This window comes from Palaemon carinicauda, chromosome 17, assembly GCF_036898095.1.
Source record: "Palaemon carinicauda isolate YSFRI2023 chromosome 17, ASM3689809v2, whole genome shotgun sequence".
Classification (NCBI taxonomy): Eukaryota; Metazoa; Arthropoda; class Malacostraca; order Decapoda; family Palaemonidae; genus Palaemon; species Palaemon carinicauda.
Window position 1 is genome coordinate 136,036,685 of NC_090741.1, and position 10,000 is coordinate 136,046,684.

Genomic DNA, 10,000 nt, shown 5'->3' on the forward strand with positions numbered 1-10,000 from the left:
GGCCAAACGCACTGAGAAATGGATATCGTGAGTGTCTGCCTTTATTTATTAATTCTAACTCGTCTTGGGGGAAAAGGGGGGAGAGGATTAACTAAGAAAACAAGGAATATTAATCTTAATGAACCACACAAAACGAAGCAACGATTAAAAAAGCGAATAATTTTAATTAATAGAAACAGTTTATGAATAAAAAAGATCTTTTCGGTGCCAAGTACTAGGACGACGTATTTTGCTTGGGCTACCACAGGTAGCCCATGGAGTGGAAAGGGTTAACAATAAATTAGAGAGACTCATACGAAATAGGAATAATTTAGGATTAGAAAATAACGTTTTGAATTTATCGAACTGTCCACTCACAGTTAATGAGCAAACAGCTATGAATCTAGGTATCTCTTTTGCTATGAAACCCGGACGGGAAAGTCATTTTGATTATGTGGTGGCCTATAATAAACATTTCTCTAAAAAAATATTTTGAAAAAGAAGGAATTAATTCGAAAGGAATCTTATTAAGATCATTAGAACGAAATAACAGTAAAAATTAATCCCCTATGAAGATCACTTCTAGCTCGGTACTGAAAAAACAATTAAGTTAATTAAACTTTGTGTGTCAAATAACGCATTCTCTTTCAATGTTAATTTTTAAAAACCAAAATCTGGTTGTAGTATGTGCAGCCCGTTATCTCCAATTTTAGCCAATCTCTGCATGGAATACTCGTACTTCGAAACGGAAATTTTAACAACGATTAAACCTACGAACATGGTTTGGCAACGCTATGTTGATGACATTTTCACATATTGGGATGATAGCTGGGGAGATTTTAATGTTTTCAATCATTCAAATTCCCAGGTCCCCTGCATAAAATTCAAAACTGAATGGGAAAAACATGGGAAATTCGCTTTCTTGGACACATTAATTATAAGGGAATCGTCAGGGTAAAATTTCACTGAGTACAGAAAACCAACTTTCTCTGTTTCTTACATTAATTTCCTTAGTCATCACAACTTTTCTGTAAAAATTGGAAAAGCTTTTAATCTATTTCTTGGAGGCTTGCGAATCTGTTCCCAAGCCTACCTAAGTAAAGAATGTGAAATCATTCGTAAACAACTTGCCTTTTCTAGGACGTACGTCGGGTGGAATAGCTATTCTACCGACGCACGTCCTAGAAAAGGCCATGAACGAAGCCAACACGATATATTATAAAGATCATTATGTAACTAACTAAAGACATTTTAAAAATAAGATAAAACTCTCATATATAGAAGGTATTGAAAACATAACAAATAATATCAAAACCGAGAACTCCTTTGTTTTTTTCATATCCCAAAATCATGGGAAGCGCCCATATTAATGTTTATGAAAATAAAAGAGATATAGAAATTAGCATTTATAAAGTACCAAGTGAGGATTGTGAAAACGTGTACGTAGAACGAACGGGCCATTGGCTTTTTCAAAGGTTATTCGAACATAAAAGATTTGTTAAGGATAGCTATGAAAACTCGGAGAGTTTCGTTCATCTTAGAGATTCAGGGCACCAGATTAACTAGAGTGAGTCGTCTCTGCTTTTTTAAAGTATCTGTCCGTACAGAAAAAAAGATTCTGGAATCAGCCTTCATAAATCAATCAAACACAATGAACTTATCCGGGGGCCAATGGATGGCTGACACAGTGGACAATTCCATTCTCAACCCCATCTTTAAGAAGAATACCAGACATGATTCAGAGGTCGAGAAATCGTTAAAACGGCTCAAGAATAAGGAGGCGCACCTGGATGTAGGCTAATTAAATATGGCTAATCGTTCCATCACTTATAACAACAGTAGAGAAGTTGGAAACATACTTTTTCTTTTTTATATAAACCGTCCCTGACTACTGTATCCTCATTTTAACTTTACACCCTGAAAAGAGACTATGTTTATTGGTCGAAATATAGGGATTTATCTATATTCCCTTTGTCTCTTTTACGGGCATTTAAGAAAAATAGTATGTTAAATTGTTCATTTACACTTAAAAGTAATATATATATGTATATATATATATATATATATATATATATATATATATATATATATATATATATATATATATATATATATATATATGTATATATATATATATATATATATATATATATATATATATATATATATATATAAGTAATATATATATATATATATATATATATATATATATATATATATATATATATATATATATATATAAATATATATATATATATATATATATATATATATATATATATATATATATATATATGTATATATATATATATATATATATATATATATATATATATACATATATATATATACACAAATATATATATATATATATATATATATATATATATATATATATATATATATATATATATATATATATATATATATATAAATATATATATATATATATATATATATATATATATATATATATATATATATATGTATATATATATATATATATATATATATATACATGTGAATATATATATATATATATATATATATATATATATATATATATATATATATATATATATATATATATATATATATATATATATATATATATATATATATATATATATATGTGTGTGTGTGTGTGTATTTATATATATATATATATATATATATATATATATATATATATGTATATATATATATATATATATATATATATATATATATATATATATATATATATATATATATATATATCTATATATATCTATATATATTTATATATATATACATATATATTTATATATATATATATATATATATATATATATATATATATATATATATATATATATATATATATATATACATATATATATATATATATATATATATATATATATATATATATATATATATATATATATATATATATATATATATATATATATATATATATATATATATATATATATATATATATATATATATATATATATATATATATATATATATATATATATATATATATATATATATATATTCATATATATATATATATATATATATATATATATATATATATATATATATGTATATATATATATATATATATATATATATATATATATATATATATATATTTTTTTTTTTTTTTTTGGGCTCGAGCCATGGCGTCCTGATGGAAGGTTCCTTTTTGTTAGCTTCCTTGGGTAAATAACTACTAAGATATTCCCAGAGAATTTAACCACAGGTTATCACAGCATTCTAACTTCTGGAGCGAGTATCCTAAAGGTTTCCCTTTAAGACATCGTATATCAACAGGGGACGCATGTATTAACGCGCCACATAGCTATCTGCACCCCAGATAGAGTTAACACTTCAATGTGGAGGGGCAGAGAATAGCTGGGGAGCCGTTCCACAGCTATACTCGTCTGTGGCTACTTTTGGTACTCGAAACGTAAACAAACGGGCGCCATTGCTAAATGACGTCACGTCCGTCCTCATCCTTCTACTAGTAGCTTGCTTTACTAAGACGGATTTTCCCTTGTGGTATTTCCATCGGCTTGCATCTTCGTTATGTCGCTACCATCGGCCTTGCCTTCTTCCAGAAAGTTGAGTACCAGGTTCCAGTATTGTTTAACCCTTTTACCCCCAAAGGACGTACTGGTACGTTTCACAAAAGCCATCCCTTCACCCCCATGGACGTACCGGTACATCCTTGCAAAAAAATGCTATAAGAATTATTTGTTTCATATTTTTGATAATTTTTTGAGAAAATTCAATCATTTTCCAAGAGAATGAGACCAACCTGACCTCTCTATGACTAAAATTAAGGCTGTTAGAGCAATTTTAAAAAAATATACTGCAAAATGTGCTGGGAAAAAAATAACCCCCTGTGGGTTAAGGGTTGAAAATTTAAAAATATCCTGGGGATTAAAGGGTTAAATAAGCTCTGACCGTAAAGTAACTTTTACTTTTCGAGATATTTTATGTTTTCTGGCAGAGCTGTGCTGCTACCGCACACGCCATTTTATGGCGTTGCTGTTTCATTGCATTCGTTATTTAGCTAGCCTGAACAGCTTATTCCGGCCTTATTAACTAATTGACACTAATAGTTATTTAGTCTTCATAGCTGGTAACTTTATATATCGTGTTTTGACGCTTTTTTATCGGTCATCGCCTGACCCCATACTAGATCACTAGCTTAGCCCCTAGGCCAGAGCGCTTATCACCAGTGTTCATGCATGATATATTACAGTGATCCTAGGTTAAGTTATGAAGATAGTGGCATTATTTTATGATACTGTTTACTGTGATGCAAGTGTTTTCGCCTTCAGGGACCATATAGGGCATAGGTTTGATAGTGTGCCTTTCTAACCTAACCTAAATGTAGGACCCCTATATGCTCCTTCACCCCCTGCCTTAGGGCATTCCATCTGTGTAGCCTTGCTCCCCCTACCATGTAAGGGGATCAAGTTCATACCAGAGTACCTATCGCTTCTCTGTCCTCCCTAAGGGAATGATCCCCCCTTAGGGTTGCGTCCGAGAATGAGGTACGGCCTGCCCTTCCTCAATTGCTGAGGTTAGGTTACCTGACCTTCCTTGCAATTGCGATACGTCTTCCAGCCTTCCTAGCTTAGGGTGTAACATCCCTGCTCTAGGTTAGGCCTTGGGGGAGCTAGTTCTGTGCCTTGCTTGAAACGGTACCCTTGCACCGTTCTCAGCCAGGCTGCCTACCTTAGGCTAGGGAGCGTCCTCCCTTCCTTGGTGGCCGCTTTGGTACAGAGCCTCCCCTATGAAAGACCCTGCTTCTTCTCCCCTCCCCACCTATCCCTTGTATGGCCTAGCCTATACTTAGGTTAGCCTATACCCATCTGTCCCCTGTCCTACAACTCCTCCTTAGGGTGGAGTGACAGGGCTATCTTGAGTCCCTGTGTGCAGTCCGCTCTGGTACATATACCCTTCATAGTGTCCTATGGGGTTAGCCACTGAGTGCGTTTTGTCCGCAGGGGTTCTCCCCCCTCTTGGGTGTTCCCTAGCCCTCCCTTGGGCTACTTGCGGCCCCCTGCCATTGGGTGATAGGGCTAGCCTCTATCATGGGTACACCCATTCAGGTGGGATGCTTTGGGGTTCGTGTCCTTACCCCTCCATCCCTCCTTCTGTCTCTTTTCACTGTCCTGGTGCTGGTCCCTTGCCGCCTCTACTGCCGGCGATACCGCCCTCCCCCTTGGTGACACATTCCTTGTTCCCCACTGGCCGACAGTCCTCCGTGTGCTGGAGGGCTGCCGCCTCCCGTCGGTGTACAGCCGATGGCCTACCCTCATACCTCCTAGCTTCGGTCGTCCGTCCATCGGGCCGGCCCCCGGCGTGCCGGCATCCATTGCCGGCAGTCCGGTTTTGCTATAGCCTATCCTTTGTCCCTGTCACCAAGCCGGCAGCCGAAGCCTCCGCCTCCCTCCGGCGTGCCGCTGCTGTGCCGGAGGCCGCCATCCTACCATTACTCCTGACTTCTCTATGTGTCTTCCCTAATGCCAGAAACTCTGCTGGAGCGGCCTCCGGCGTGCAGCCGGTCTGCCGGCACCTTCCGGAGACGCCAAGAGACTTGCACCCCTTCTCCCAGCTATCAACACCATGCTGATAGCCCTACACTGCAGCCAGATGGCTTGGCTACATAAATAGATAGGTATTGTCTTACCTTCCTATTAATAGCTGTGCTGTCTTCTTGCATATCACAGTTTTCCAGCATGCTATGTGTATCTTAGCACGGCTGGTTGCCGGAAACCGTTACCCTATGGGGTCTTCTACACCCCCATTTTAATGGCCTGAGTGGTCTCAGTCCCAGATTTATATCTTAGGCAATTCCTGCTAGAATTCCCTTTGCCTCCCTGGCAATCTATGAAGAATTCTGCCTTGTGTCCTCGGCCACAAACAAATTGCCTATGGATAAGGTTACGGTAACCAGCCGGGCGGGATACACAGAGTATGTGTCTATCTACTTCATTTCCCGCTCCACTCTCTAACATCACAATGTTATTAATTACTTAAGATTAAGTTAAAATTAACCTTTTAATATTTAACTTTAGAATAATATAAGTCATTGGTATGACTTCCATATACCTATTTTCTCTTTCTCTTACAGGAGGAGTACGTGAAGTGTGACCACAACTTCTGTAGAGTGAAGCGCCCGCACTTCTACGGGCACACGGCGTGTAGAACCCACGCCCCTTGCGCCAACAAGAAAGACGATCTGAAGTTTTGGGACCCGCAGAACTGTACAGTCTGCAAGGACCGCCTGGTCGAGGCGTTCAACAATCCTCCTTCAGCGGAGGTTAGGGACGCTTCTCGAGAGAAGCTACGCAAGTGGGTGCGTGGCTTCCAAAAGAACGCCACCGGACCATACCTTGCCACCGAAGACTTGAGGGCCTTGCTTTTCCCGAAGGCATCCCCAGACTCTGTGGTCCCCAAGGATCAGATCCCCACCGTCCAGATAACGGTGGAACCGGACGTAGTCATGGCTCAGTTCATGCACGAGTGCCGTTTGGATGCCGACAACGCGGAACGTATGTCGGAAGTGTCGGAGAATACGGAGAGGAATCTCATGGGCGACGAATTGGACTATGAGGAAGACCAGGTGGAATACCCTGAGTCAGAGCAGGAGGTCGCTCCACCTTCCACCCCCACACCGACTCCTACACTGACGGATGTATCACTTCCGTCTACATCTGCTACCCCGGCTCACACCCCATCCAACACCCAGGAGATCTTCAAAATGCTTGAGGCTCTCATGGATAAGAAACTCCGCGAGACGCATGAGTTCTTCAGGATCAACATGGGAAGTTCGAAGCAGCCGAAAAGGATTTCAATTAAGGACCTCCCCGCATGCTCAGATACCAACCCCTGGAGGTATGCCGAGCACATGCCAATTACAACGGGCAAGATCTTCATAAGCGAAAAGATCGGCTCGATTTTACTGGAAGAAGTGGAATTCTTCCCGAACTTTGAGGCTTATCCCGACTGTTACGTCCGACTTCGATCTGAACCTGCCTCTAAAGAAGAGACCGAACCAAAGGAGGTGATAATGTTCGATCTCGCGAAGGCCCAGGCTATTCTGGCCAATACAGTGAAAAGTAGGGGCTTCACCTGCTCGAAACTTCCGGCGCTTAGCAAGAAGCACCCTACCTATGTCGCACCAGACGATGCGACCCTCCCCTTCTTGGAAAAGGCCTTCACTGCGGTACATAAGGCAGTGGAAGAAGGAAAACCTTGCCCGCACTGGAGGAGTGCAGAGCCTTCTCCCTGACTACTCCCCCTGATGTTAGAAACTGGAAAGATGTCCAGTCAACATTTGTGGTGGGAAAACTAGAACCTGACGTCGCTGGCCGTCAGTTTAACGAAGACCTCCCGAAACTTAATGACCATCTCCTTCGTCAGGAACATGACACGAAGGAAAGGCTCGCCGCATCCATGTCCCTCCAGGTACAGCTCGAAGTCATGGCCGGTGACACTAGGGTCCCTGACTACTACATGGTTCTCGCCAAAACACATTTGGCGACCGTAGTAAAAGATCTGTACAGCTTCACGAAGGCTCGAAGAGCCTGTCGTGAATTTGTGTTCTCCAGTGCCACAGTGAGACACGAACCCTGGAGGCTGATTTCCTCCAACATCTGGGGTAAACACCTCTTTCCCTCCTCCCTTGTGAAAGAGATCACCGACAAGGCCGCCACGGAGAACAGGAACCTTCTCCACAAGTGGGGCATGTCGAAGAAAAGGAAATCCTCTCAGGACGACGGCCCTCAACCTAAGAGGAAACCCACAAAACCAAAACCCCAGCAACGTCAACAGAGACGGCAGTTTCCGGGATCCGCTACTTCCCAAGTGGCAGCTCAGCCACAGCAGACCTTTCAGCTGGTCACCCAACCGGTCTTGTCACAGTCGCCGGTTTTCACCCCTGCTTTCGAGCAACAGTCAACTACCTTTCGTCCCAAAGGTAGAGGCTCAAACAGAGGTGCAGGCAGAGATGCATCTCGCCGTCCCTCCAGAGGCAGAGGAGGAAAGGGAGCTAGCGGCCGAGGTAGTAAACCCTCGGGAAACCAGAAGCAATGAAGTGCTTCCGGTGGGAGGAAGACTCCGCCAATTCCAGGATCGTTAGACCTTCGATCCCTGGGCACACAGCATCGTCAAGAAGGGTCTAGGCTGGAGCTGGACTCAACCACCCCCAACCTTCCAGCAGTTCTTCCAACAGTCAACCCCCCTTCTGGAAGAATATGTCCTAGAACTCTTGAACAAGGAGGTGATAAGGAGGGTAAAGTCAACCAGGTTCCAAGAAGGACTCCGACAAACTCAGAGTCATTCTAGACTTATCCCCCCTCAACAAGTTCATAGCGAACAACAAGTTCAAGATGCTGACTCTTCAACAGATAAGGACCCTTCTGCCTCAAGGTTCCTACACGGTCTCCATAGACCTGGCGGATGCCTACTGGCACGTTCCAATGAACCACCACGCTTCCTCTTACCTAGGATTTCGACTCCAAAGGAAAAGCTACGCTTTCAGGGCCATGCCCTTCGGCCTCAATGTGGCCCCACGGATCTTCACAAAGCTGGCAGACGACATCGTTTAACAGCTTCGCCTCAGCGGCGTCCAGGTGATGGCCTACCTCGACGACTGGCTGGTCTGGGCTCCATCGCCCGAAGATTGTCTAAGATCCTGCAACAAAGTCACCCAGTTTCTGGAACACCTGGGATTCAAGATAAACACAAAGAAATCTCGCCTCTCTCCAGCTCAGAAGTTCCAATGGTTAGGAATCCAGTGGAATCTTCAGTCACACCGCCTTTCCATTCCCCAGAAGAAAAGGAAGGAAATAGCAGGGTCTGTCAAAAGACTGCTGAAATCCAAACAGATCTCAAGACGTCAGCAGGAACGAGTTCTAGGCTCTCTACAGTTCGCCTCAGTGACAAACCCAGTGCTACGTGCACAGCTAAAGGATGCCGCGGGAGCCTGGAGACGTTACGCATCCATCGCTCGAAGAGACCTCAAGAAACGGCTCCCAAACAGACTTCGGTTACTCCTAAAGCCGTGGTCGGAAGCAAAGGCCCTGAAAAGGTCCATCCCTCTTCAACACCCGCCTCCATCACTCAACATACACACGGACGCTTCGCTGGAGGGTTGGGGAGGTCACTCTCACCAAAAACAGGCTCAAGGAACATGGTCTCCCCTATTCAAGACGTTTCACATCAACATCTTGGAGGCCATGGCGGTCCTTCTAACTCTGAAGAAACTCTTCCCGCCTCCCTCGATCCATATTCGTCTAACCCTGGACAACTCGGTGGTAGTTCGATGTCTCAATTGCCAAGGCTCAAGATCGCCCCAGATAAATCAGGTGATTCTCCCAATCTTCCGTCTGGCAGAGAAGAAGAAATGGCACCTGTCTGCAGTTCATCTACAAGGATTCCGCAACGTGACGGCGGACGCTCTATCTCGGACAAGCCCGATAGAGTCGGAATGGTCTATAGATTCAAGATCCTTCTCCTTCATCTTTCACCAAGTCCCAGAACTTCAGATCGATCTCTTCGCAACGAGCAACAACAATCAACTTCCTCGATATGTGGCCCCGTACGAGGACCCCAAGGCAGAAGCAGTGGACGCCATGTCACTGGATTGGAACAGATGGTCCAGGATCTACCTGTTCCCTCCCACCAACCTTCTGCTAAAAGTCCTCTCCAAACTGAGAACCTTCAAATGAACAGCGGCCCTAGTGGCTCCCAAGTGGCCCCGGAGCAACTGGTACCCCCTAGTCCTGGAGCTACAACCCACGCTGATCCCTCTCCCGGGCCCAGTTCTCTCCCAGCAAGTACAGAAGTCGACTGTCTTCACTTCATCATCGAAAGTCAGGGACCTTCATCTCATGATTTTCTCTCCCTAGCCGCGAAGAAAAGGTTTGGGATCTCGAAGAAAAGTCTAGACTTCCTCGAGGAATACAAGACCGAATCCACACGACGGCAATACGAATCATCCTGG